An 11182-nucleotide genomic window follows, 5' to 3' on the forward strand; every position below is an offset into this window, starting at 1 on the left:
AATTGTAACTGGCATCGGCAGTGTTAGTCCCCTACCCCATGCATATCTAACAAAATAAAGGAGTGTTTTTATTAGTTTTAGTTTTTTACCATTTAGATGTCTGTACATGAATATTTATCTATGTAGCAGCAAAAACGCAAAATGTAAATTAACCTGCGTACATCCATTTTTTTATATTTGTCCCTTTCTTCAGTTGCAGATATCACCGACATGTATAGTTTTATAATTCTTTTAAAAGGAAGACTAATTAAATACATGAATTTGGAAAATGTTCCAATTGACCCATGCAGTTGTACTATACAATATAATAGAACCTCGATGAAAGTTTCTTATGTTTTGAGAGTAGCAGGTCATATCCATCCCACCATATAGTGCATAACAACCTTTACATATATAAAGAATTTATGTTAACTGAAAGTTATGGTGAGGAAACTTAATGATAACTTTTCTTGTAATTATATATTTTGAAAGGTTTGTAGCATCATCTAGTTAAAGTACCAGTATAGAAAAAAGATGTCATTTTTCCATACCTTCAGAAAATTTCTTCGTAGACTATGTTGTGGACAACATCATCCTCTTCGCTATCTTCATCATTTGACAATTTCCGGCAGCCCATCCCTTCGTGTCACTATTGAGAATGCTGCATAGAGTTGTCCATGTGTGAAAACTTGCTTTGGTAGATATAGCCCTACCATGTTTAGAGATTGCGCCTGGCTTTGTTGATTTTCATAACAAAGAATACACCGAATAGGATTTTGTCCTGTTTAAGAATGAATGGCCATGCTCATTCTGCTGGTGATATAATTATTCTTGGAATATAGACCTTCCGTAGATAGGTCTTACCTATTCCAACATATCCGTCGATAAATACTTGCTTTCCCAAATCATTGTTGATTGATTCCAGTATTGAATCAAATGCATTTAGCTCTTCAGAGTTAAGATTACAAAAGATCCTCAAGTTGCTGTTCTTTTTATTCCTCATTGTTGTAGCTCAGATCTTCATTACGCAGCATGTTTCCAAGTACCTTTCTCTCTGAAGAATTCGGAAGTTCTATTCCTAGGTATTCATTAAGTGTCTTTCCGGCTTGTCTCGTGACCTTCTCGATTTCTTCTGTGAGCTATGAGGCAAAGTCAGGATAGTTCATGAGTTTTCTCTGTTTGTACTCCATGTTACTTCCCAGCATCCCCACAATAGTTGGCATAGGATGGTTTTGAAAAGATGTCTTAGATTGTTTACAGTCGCCCAATTTCATGTCTCATTGATACACTCAAGCCACTCTTTTTCATCATCAAAAAATCCTAGTGCTTCACAAGCTGCTTTGAATGAGATGTAGACAATTCCATTAGAGTTCTTATGTCTTCGAAAGATGTACATCCTTCAAACTGATCTTCCTGTTGGTCCACTTTGTATGATACTATTTGACAGAATTTCTGCATATGTTAGTTGCATGGCTTCTTCACACATCATTTTTTTTGTCTCCATCCACTGTGTAAATTTAGTGATTCCTTCTTTTTCTTTCCATACGATCTTTTTTAAATCTGTAGAATCCGAGAAAATGACTTATTGCTCATTGTGGAAAGGCAACCTTTTAATGCAGGGATATCGGAAGTGCATCTCGAACTGGAATATTCTCCAGCATGTGTCGTTTCCTGATGTATACATGCATTCGAGGTAGTTCTTGATCTCATCATTTTATATTAGTGTTGTCGCCTGCTCATCACCTTTATTTATATATTTAAAAATGTATTTTATCTATAATGATCTATTGCACACCTCCACATTTATGTGTGATTCACACTTTAGCAGCGGATTTTCATTGTATGGAACAATGTGTCTATTATCCAATTTGCTTCATACTTTACCACCAATGGAGTACTATTGTACTGCATATAAAGCTTTTTACGTGTTTTATTATTTGAAGTATGAAATAAGCAAGGTAGAACTATACTTACAGAGACATTGGATGATTCAATTGCATCGATCAAGCACCTGCCGATGCTGCAAGTTGTTGTTGATGCTGATGCTGGAATACATGATGACGACCAGCAATGTCTTTTCCCATGGCCTCGATGCAGACGTATGTGTTAGACCGTCTGACAGCCTTCTTCATGTCATTGCGCTCCGTATCGTGGTTCTGGAGATGTAGGCGTCGTCACCGGCCGGCTGCAGTTCAGGTCAATCCTTCACTGGGCGCCTCCTCATTCTTGAACGGCTTCTCCGTGGTCAGCTCTTCCCTACATGATCTGATTAAATAGGGCATATGTTTTAGGCGACAAATAACAGTGCACCTGATAAAACCTTCATAGATTGCAATATTCTACCGTATAGGATCCGACTGCTCCATGTGTCTGTCCATCACGACTGGCTATCTTTCTATGAGCACTATTGGATAGCTTTTCCATTAGTTTTCGTGACGATTTGTACGCATATGAAGCAAAACTTTTGGTATCAGCACAGTCGTGCTTCCAAAAAATTGGGAGACAATCGTATGATCAAGAGACATACCTGCACCTAGATCATGTGTGCGTGAGTGCGTGTGCGCTTGTATGCATACATATATCAGGTTGATGGCTTGCATGCTGCGTACATCAGGATGCATGCACCAGCGGAGAATTGTGTCGATCGGAAGTCTGGACGTTGGTTGTGTACCCGCGGGGAAGTGGCCCTTGACCAAGCTTTGCAAGGCTCCGGGCTGCTGGCTCAAGATGGAGCAGTGAATCATCTCTTCCAATCCCATCCGATCTGGTCGGCGGCTGACCTAGGGAAACCATGGCTACGTTGAAAAGAGGCTGTCAGGATTTTTTAATGTTCAATTTGATGAAACGTTTTTACACGGAAAGAATAAAAGGTTTGCTTTATGTGTGGCAAAGGTGGGTAATTTTGTGGAACTTTAATGTCCGGAATTCTATTAGCAAGATCAAGTGGTTGTGATTTGTTGATGTATCTAATTAGATGGTCGGATGTTTCTGATTATTGTGGAATTTTCTAGTTTATTCTCTAATTTCTGGTGACCCCTTAATGTACTTTTAATATATAATAGATAGATTAAGAGTTGTATGCAAAACATTTGACATTTGCCACTATATATGTATCTCGATCGGGATCTAAGTACTGTGATGATGATGTATAATGTTGCTATGTTATATGTGTCCATATTATATCTGTCTATCTGTCTATATTATACCTGTATATTGTGTACAAAACCTGTATAAAACCTATATAATACACCAGGGAGCAGAAAATCGAGTATACCTGTACATTGTTCTGTGGCGCACCAAAATAGAATTCAGTGGCGCACCTATTTCTGTGGCGCAGCTGGTCCATATGCGCCACAGAACACCTTAATTCCGTGGCGCATGGTCCGGTGCGCCACAGAAACCCTATTTTTGTGGCGAAGTTTCTGTGGCGCACCGCCCATGCGCCACAGAATCATGTTTTCGTGCGCCACTGATGAGGCTTTTCCTACTAGTGTGTGGGGGTACTCTAAAATTGGAAAGGTACCGCATCCGAATCCAACCATCATTTTTTATCAATTTCACCATGTCACCTTAAAGTCATATTCACCTTCAAACTTTCAATAGAATGACTCATCATTCTAAGGTTTTCAAAGGCATCTGCTTCACAAGTTCCCATCTAGAGTAGTCAATTTTAGTTTTAGCACTAGCAACTAAACATGAGGGCTGCTAACTAAGTTTTTGCTCTCTAGGCTAAGTTTGAAGCTCTTGTAGTATTCTATCTCTAGACCAATATCAATTATAAGAAAAGCTTTGGTAAACAAAGTAAAAGATTGCAAGATAAAAACTTGGGCTTGGACAAATCCTTAAACACAATAGTATGGAAAGAGTATCTTCCAAAGGTATAGCTTGTATTAGTGGAGCTTGTATTGGTAATAGCTTGCCTTGCTTGGTACAATGATCAAAGTGTTCCTCTTCTTCTTCGTAGAAGACCTCCTCCTCCTCGTAGTCTTCGGTACTAGCGTCTATAAACGGATACAAGGTAACAATCACCAAACAATACTTAAGTAGACTAGTTAGCCTTAATGGCTCACTCAAGATGATCTATCATCATCACAATCATCACTCAACATCATTCTAAGGTTTTCTATTTATTTCCTTTAAAAGTAATTTCCTCTCATTGAAAATTACTAAGATTTAAGTTCCTCAAATAATAAAGTATGAGATCATGTTGACCAAAGTCACCACTTCATATTTATTCATTTGGTAAAATGATTTAAATGAGATACTTCATCTCATACAATTTAAATACTACTTTGGAAAGATTTAATATCTCAAGTAATAACATGTGGGGTCATGAAGACTAATGTCATTACCTCACATTGAATTACTTGTGAAAGTGATTTAAATGAGATGCTACACCTCATAGATTTGAAATACTAAATTTGAAAATAATTTAAATGAGCTAGAAATAACTACATAGCCATTATTTGATTCTAGCCCATGATCATATGAAACAACTATGTCATATTTTTGCATAAACAATTAGATTTTTTGAAATGTGAATTATGAGAATTTGAATCACCTCAAAATTCATTATGGTTGATTTTTAATAATTGTTTGAAATTTGAAAACCTACTGCATTGTTATTTTTAGTGCAAGTGATCTACAATGAATCAAGGGCTAAGACTAATTGGGTTGGATAGAGAATTTCATAAGCTTTCCAGAAATATAAAATTCATCAATTTTGGCTTAGTAAATTTTGTTCTATTGAATTTTGAATTGGGCACCAGTATTGAATTTCTATTTAAACAAAATAAACTAATTTGAATCTGTGGGCTCGCGCGGGAAACTGAAATGGGCCAGAGAGAGAAACAAAGCAGGCCGGCCCAACTGTGCGTCTCGCACGCACGGGCCGCCTGACAAAGGACCCCACCGGTCAGTGTCTATTCAAACCCGAATCGGTACGTTTCAAAGAGGGCCATAGGATTAGACAGAGGATCGACGGCCGAGGCTCGTCGTCTCCGTCGACGAGAGCGAACCCTACTGGCGATGGCGGTGGTGGTCGGATGCTCACCTGGGCTCCGGCGAGGCTCGGCGAGGCGGGCTATCGGCGTGGAAGACGACGGTGAGGCGAACGAGGGTCGTGGGAGCGGTGGAGGTAGACGGGAGTGATGGCGTGTAAGACACACGTCCGTTGGGAACCCCAAGAGGAAGGTGTGATGCGTACAGCAGCAAGTTTTCCCTCAGAAAGAAACCAAGGTTTATCGAACCAGTAGGAGCCAAGAAGCACGTTGAAGGTTGATGGCGGCGGAGTGTAGTGCGGCGCAACACCTGGGATTCCGGCGCCAACGTGGAACCCGCACAACACAATCAAAGTACTTTGCCCCAACGTAACGAGTGAGGTTGTCAATCTCACCGGCTTGCTCGTAAACAAAGGATTAAACGTATTGTGTGGAAGATGATGTTTGTTTGCGAAGAACGAGTAAAGAACAATTGCGGTAGATTGTATTTCAGATGTAAAGAATAGGACCGGGGTCCACAGTTCACTAGTGGTGTCTCTCCCATAAGATAAACAGATGTTGGGTGAACAAATTACGAGTTGGGCAATTGACAAATAAAGAAGGCATAACAATGCACATACATATATCATGATGAGTACTATGAGATTTAATCGGGGCATTACGACAAACTACATAGACCGCTATCCGAGCATGCATCTATGCCTAAAAAGTCCACCTTCAGGTTATCATCCGAACTCCCTCCAGTATTAAGTTGCAAACAACAGACAATTGCATTAAGTATGGTGCGTAATGTAATCAACACAAATATCCTTAGACAAAGCATCGACGTTTTATCCCTAGTGGCAACAGCACATCCACAACCTTAGAACTTTCTGTCACTGTCCCAGATTTAATGGAGGCATGAACCCACTATCGAGCATAAATACTCCCTCTTGGAGTCACAAGTATCAACTTGGCCAGAGCCTCTACTAGCAACAGAGAGCATGCAAGAACATAAATAACGTATATGATAGATTGATAATCAACTTGACATAGTATTCAATATTCATCGGATCCCAACAAACACAACATGTAGAATTACAGATAGATGATCTTGATCATGATAGGCAGCTCACAAGATCTAACATGATAGCACAATGAGGAGAAGACAACCATCTAGCTACTGCTATGGACCCATAGTCCAGGGGTGGACTACTCACACATCGATCCGGAGGCGATCATGGCGATGAAGAGACCTCCGGGAGATGATTCCCCCCTCCGGCAGGGTGCCGGAGGTGATCTCCTGAATCCCCCGAGATGGGATTGGCGGCGGCGGCGTCTCTGGAAGGTTTTCCGTATCGTGGCTCTCGGTGCGGGGGTTTCGCGACGAAGACTTTAAGTAGGCGGAAGGGCAGGTCAAGGGGCGTCACGGGGGCCCCACACAACAGGGCCGCGCGGGCCCCATGTAGGCCACGCCGCCCTACTGTGGCGGCGCCTCGTGGCCCCACTTCGTTTCCTCTTCGGACTTCTGGAAGCTTCATGGAAAAATAGGCCCCTGGGCGTTGATTTCGTCCAATTCCGAGAATATTTCCTTACTAGGATTTCTGAAACCAAAAACAGCGAGAAAACAGCAATCGGCTCTTCGGCATCTCGTCAATAGGTTAGTGCCGGAAAATGCATAATAATGACATATAATGTGTATAAAACATGTGAGTATCATCATAAAAGTAGCATGGAACATAAGAAATTATAGATACGTTTGGGACGTATCAAGCATCCCCAAGCTTAGTTCCTACTCGCCCTCGAGTAGGTAAACGATAACAAAGTTTCTGAAGTGACATGCTATCATAATCTTGATCATACTATTGTAAAGCATATGAGATGAATGCAGCGATTCGAATCAATGATGAAGATAATGAGTAAACAAATGAATCATATAGCAAAGACTTTTCATGAATAATACTTTCAAGACAAGCATCAATAAGACTTGCGTAAGAGTTACTCATAAAGCAATAGGTTCGAAGTAAAGGCATTGAAGCAACACAAAGGAAGATATAAGTTTCAGCGGTTGCTTTCAACTTCAACATGTATATCTCATGGATAATTGTCAACACAAAGCAATATAACAAGTGCAATAGGTAAACATGTAAGAATCAATGCACACAGTTGATACAAGTGTTTTCTTCTAAGGTAGAAAGAATAGGCAAACTGACTCAACAATAAAGTAGAAGATAGGCCCTTCGTAGAGGGAAGCATGGATTACTATATTTGTGCTAGAGATTTTCATTTTGAAAACAAGAAACAATTTTGTCAACGTAGTAATAAAGCATATGTGTTATGCATAAGACATCCTATAAGTTGCAAGCCTCATGCATAGTATACCAATAGTGCTCGCACCTTGTCCTAATTAGCTTGGATTAACATGGATTATCATTGCATAGCATATGTTTCAACCAAGTGTCACAAAGGGGTACCTCTATGCCGCCTGTACAAAGGTCTAAGGAGAAAGCTCGCATTGGATTTCCCGGTTTTGGTTATTCTCAACTTAGACATCCATACCGGGACAACATAGACAACAGATAATGGACTCCTCTTTAATGCATAAGCATTCAACAACAGTTAATATTCTCATAAGAGATTGACGATTGATTGTCCAAACTGAAACTTCCACCATGAATCATGGCTTTAGTTAGCGGCCCAATGTTCTTCTCTAACAGTATGCATACTCATACCATTTGATCATGAAAATCGCCCTTACTTCAGACAAGACGAACATGCATAGCAACTCACATGATATTCAACAAAGGTAAAAGAGTTGATGGCGTCCCCGAAACATGGTTACCGCTCAACAAGCAACTTATTAAGAAATAAGACACATAAGTACATATTCTTCACCACAATAGTTATTAAGGCTATTTTCCCATGAGCTATATATTGCAAAGGCAAAGAATAGAAATTTTAAAGGTAGCACTCAAGTAATTTACTTTGGAATGGCGGAGAAATACCATGTAGTAGGTAGGTATGGTGGACACAAATGGCATGGTTATTGGCTCAAGGATTTGGATGCACGAGAAGAATTCCTCTCAATACAAGGCTAGGCTAGCAAGGTTGTTTGAAGCAAACTCAAGTATAAAAGGTGCAGCAAAGCTCACATATGAACATATTGTAACTATTATAAGACTTTACATTGTTCCTTGTTGTTCAAACACCTCAACCAGAAAATATCTAGACTCTAGAGATCAATCATGCAAACCAAATTTTAACAAGCTCTATGTAGTTATTCATTAATGGGTACAAGGTACATGATGCAAGAGCTTAAACATGATCTATATGAGCACAAAAATTGCCAAGTATCAAATTATTCAAGACATTATACCATTTACCACATGCGGTATTTTCCGTTTCCAACCATATAACAATGAATGAAATAGTTCAACTTTCGCAATGAACATTAAGAATAAAGCTAAGAACATATGTGTTCATACGAAACAGCGGAGCGTGTCTCTCTCCCAAACAAAGAATGCTAGGATCCGATTTTATTCAAACAAAAACAAAAATAAAAACAAACGGACGCTCCAAGTAAAGCACATAAGATGTGACGGAATAAAAATATAGTTTCACTAGAGGAACCTCGATAAGTTGTCGATGAAGAAGGGATGCCTTGGGCATCCCCAAGCTTAGACGCTTGAGTCTTCTTAAAATATGCAGGGATGAACCACGGGGGCATCCCCAAGCTTTGACTTTTCACTCTTCTTGATCATATTGTATCATCCTCCTCTCTTGACCCTTGAAAACTTCCTCCACACCAAACTCAAAACAAACTCATTAGAGGGTCAGTGCATAATTCATATATTCAGAGGTGACATAATCATTCTTAACACTTCCGGACATTGCACAAAGCTACTGAAAGTTAACGGAACAAAGAAATCCATCAAACATAGCAAAACAGGCAATGCGAAATAAAAGGCAGAATCTGTCAAAACAGAACAGTCCGTAAAGACGAATTTTTAAGAGGCACCAGACTTGCTCAGATGAAAATGCCCAAATTAAATGAAAGTTGCGTACATATCTGAGGATCACGCACGTAAATTGGCAGATTTTTATAAATTTTCTACAGAGACTACTGCTCAAATTCGTGACAGCAAGAAATCTGTTCTCGCGTGATAATCCAAATCTAGTATTGACTTTACTATCAAAGACTTTACTTGGCACAACAATGCAATAAAATAAAGATAAGGAGTGGTTGCTACAGTAATAACAACTTCCAAGACTCAAATATAAAATAAAGTGCAGAAGTAAAATATTGGGTTGTCTCCCATAAGCGCTTTTCTTTAACGCCTTTCAGCTAGACGCGGAAAGTGTGTATCAAGTATTGTCAAGAGGTGAAGCATCAACATCATAGTTTGTTCTAATAATAGAATCATAAGGTAACTTCATTCTCTTTCTAGGGAAGTGTTCCATACCTTTCTTGAGAGGAAATTGATATTTAATATTACCTTCCTTCATATCAATGGTGGCACCAACGAGTTCGAAGAAAAGGTCTTCCCAATATAATGGGACAAGATGCATTGCATTCAATATCCAAGACAACAAAATCAACGGGGACAAGGTTATTGTTAACCATAATACGAACATTATCAATCCTCCCCAAAGGTTTCTTTATAGCATTATCAGCAAGATTAACATCCAAATAACAGCTTTTCAATGGTGGCAAGTCAAGCATATCATAAATTTTCTTAGGCATAACAGAAATACTTGCACCAAGATCACATAAAGCATTACAATCAAAATCATTGACCCTCATCTTAATGATGGGCTCCCAACCATCTTATAATTTCCTAGGTATAGAAGTTTCAAGTTTTAGTTTCTCTTCTCTAGCTTTTATGAGAGCATTTGTAATATGTTTTGTAAAGGCCAAATTTATAGCACTAGCATTGGGACTTTTAGCAAGTTTTTGTAAGAACTTTATAACTTCAGAGATGTGACAATCATCAAAATCTAAATCATTATTACCTATATCAATGGGATCATTGTCCCCAACATTTTGAAAAATTTCAGCAGTTTTATCAATTTCACCAGTTTTAGCAGTTTCAGGCAATTTTGCACGCTTTGCACTAGGAGTAGTAACATTGCCAACACCAATTATTTTACCATTGATAGTAGGAGGTGTAGAAACATGCGAATCATTAACATTACTAGTGGTGGTAATAGTCCAAACTTTAGCTACATTATTCTCTTTAGCTAGTTTTTCGTTTTCTTCTCTTTCCCACCTAGCATGCAATTCGGCCATCAATCTAATATTTTCATTAATTCGAACTTGGATGGCATTTGCTGTAGTAACAATTTTATTATCAATATCCTTATTAGGCATAACTTTCAATTTTAAAAGATCAACATCAGAGGCAAGACTATCAACCTTAGAAGCAAGAATATCAATTTTATCAAGCTTTTCCTCAACAGATTTGTTAAAAGCAGTTTGTGTACTAATAAATTCTTTAAGCATGGCTTCAAGACCAGGGGGTGCATTCCTATTATTGTTGTAAGAATTCCCATAAGAATTACCATAACCATTACCATTAGCAGCAGGATATGGCCTATAGTTGTTACCAGAATTATTCCTATAAGCATTGTTGTTGAAATTATTATTTTTAATGAAATTCACATCAACATGTTCTTCTTGGGCAACCAATGAAGCTAAAGGAACATTATTAGGATCAACATTAGATCTACCATTCACAAGCATAGACATAATAGCATCAATCTTATCACTCAAGGAGGAGGTTTCTTCAACAGAATTTACCTTCTTACCTTGTGGAGCTCTTTCCGTGTGCCATTCAGAGTAATTTGTCATCATATCATCAAGAAGCTTTGTTGCCGCCCCCAAAGTGATGGACATAAAGGTACCTCCATCAGCTGAATCCAATAGGTTCCGCGAAGAAAAATTCAATCCTGCATAAAAGGTTTGGATGATCATCCAAATAGTTAGTCTATGGGTTGGGCAATTCTTTACCAAAGATTTCATTCTCTCCCATGCTTGAGCAACATGTTCATTATCTAATTGCTTGAAATTCATTATGCTACTTCTCAAAGATATAATTTTAGCGGGAGGATAATATCTACCAATAAAAGCATCCTTACATTTAGTCCATGAATCAATACTATTTCTAGGAAGAGATAGCAACCAATCTTTAGCTCTTCCTCTTAAGGAGAAAGGAAACAATTTC

The 11182-nt window shown here is 38.7% G+C and overlaps 1 non-coding gene across 1 annotated transcript; it reads left to right on the top strand.

Annotated features, from left to right (window-relative positions):
- The first annotated feature begins 3271 nt into the window (after positions 1–3271).
- On the top strand, positions 3272–3382 carry LOC124679972. The gene has a single exon (XR_006995380.1). It is a non-coding gene; the product is annotated as a small nucleolar RNA SNORA5 (small nucleolar RNA).
- The last annotated feature ends 7800 nt before the right edge of the window (positions 3383–11182 follow it).

Source organism: Lolium rigidum, chromosome 7 (assembly GCF_022539505.1).
Source record: "Lolium rigidum isolate FL_2022 chromosome 7, APGP_CSIRO_Lrig_0.1, whole genome shotgun sequence".
Lineage (NCBI taxonomy): Eukaryota > Viridiplantae > Streptophyta > Magnoliopsida > Poales > Poaceae > Lolium > Lolium rigidum.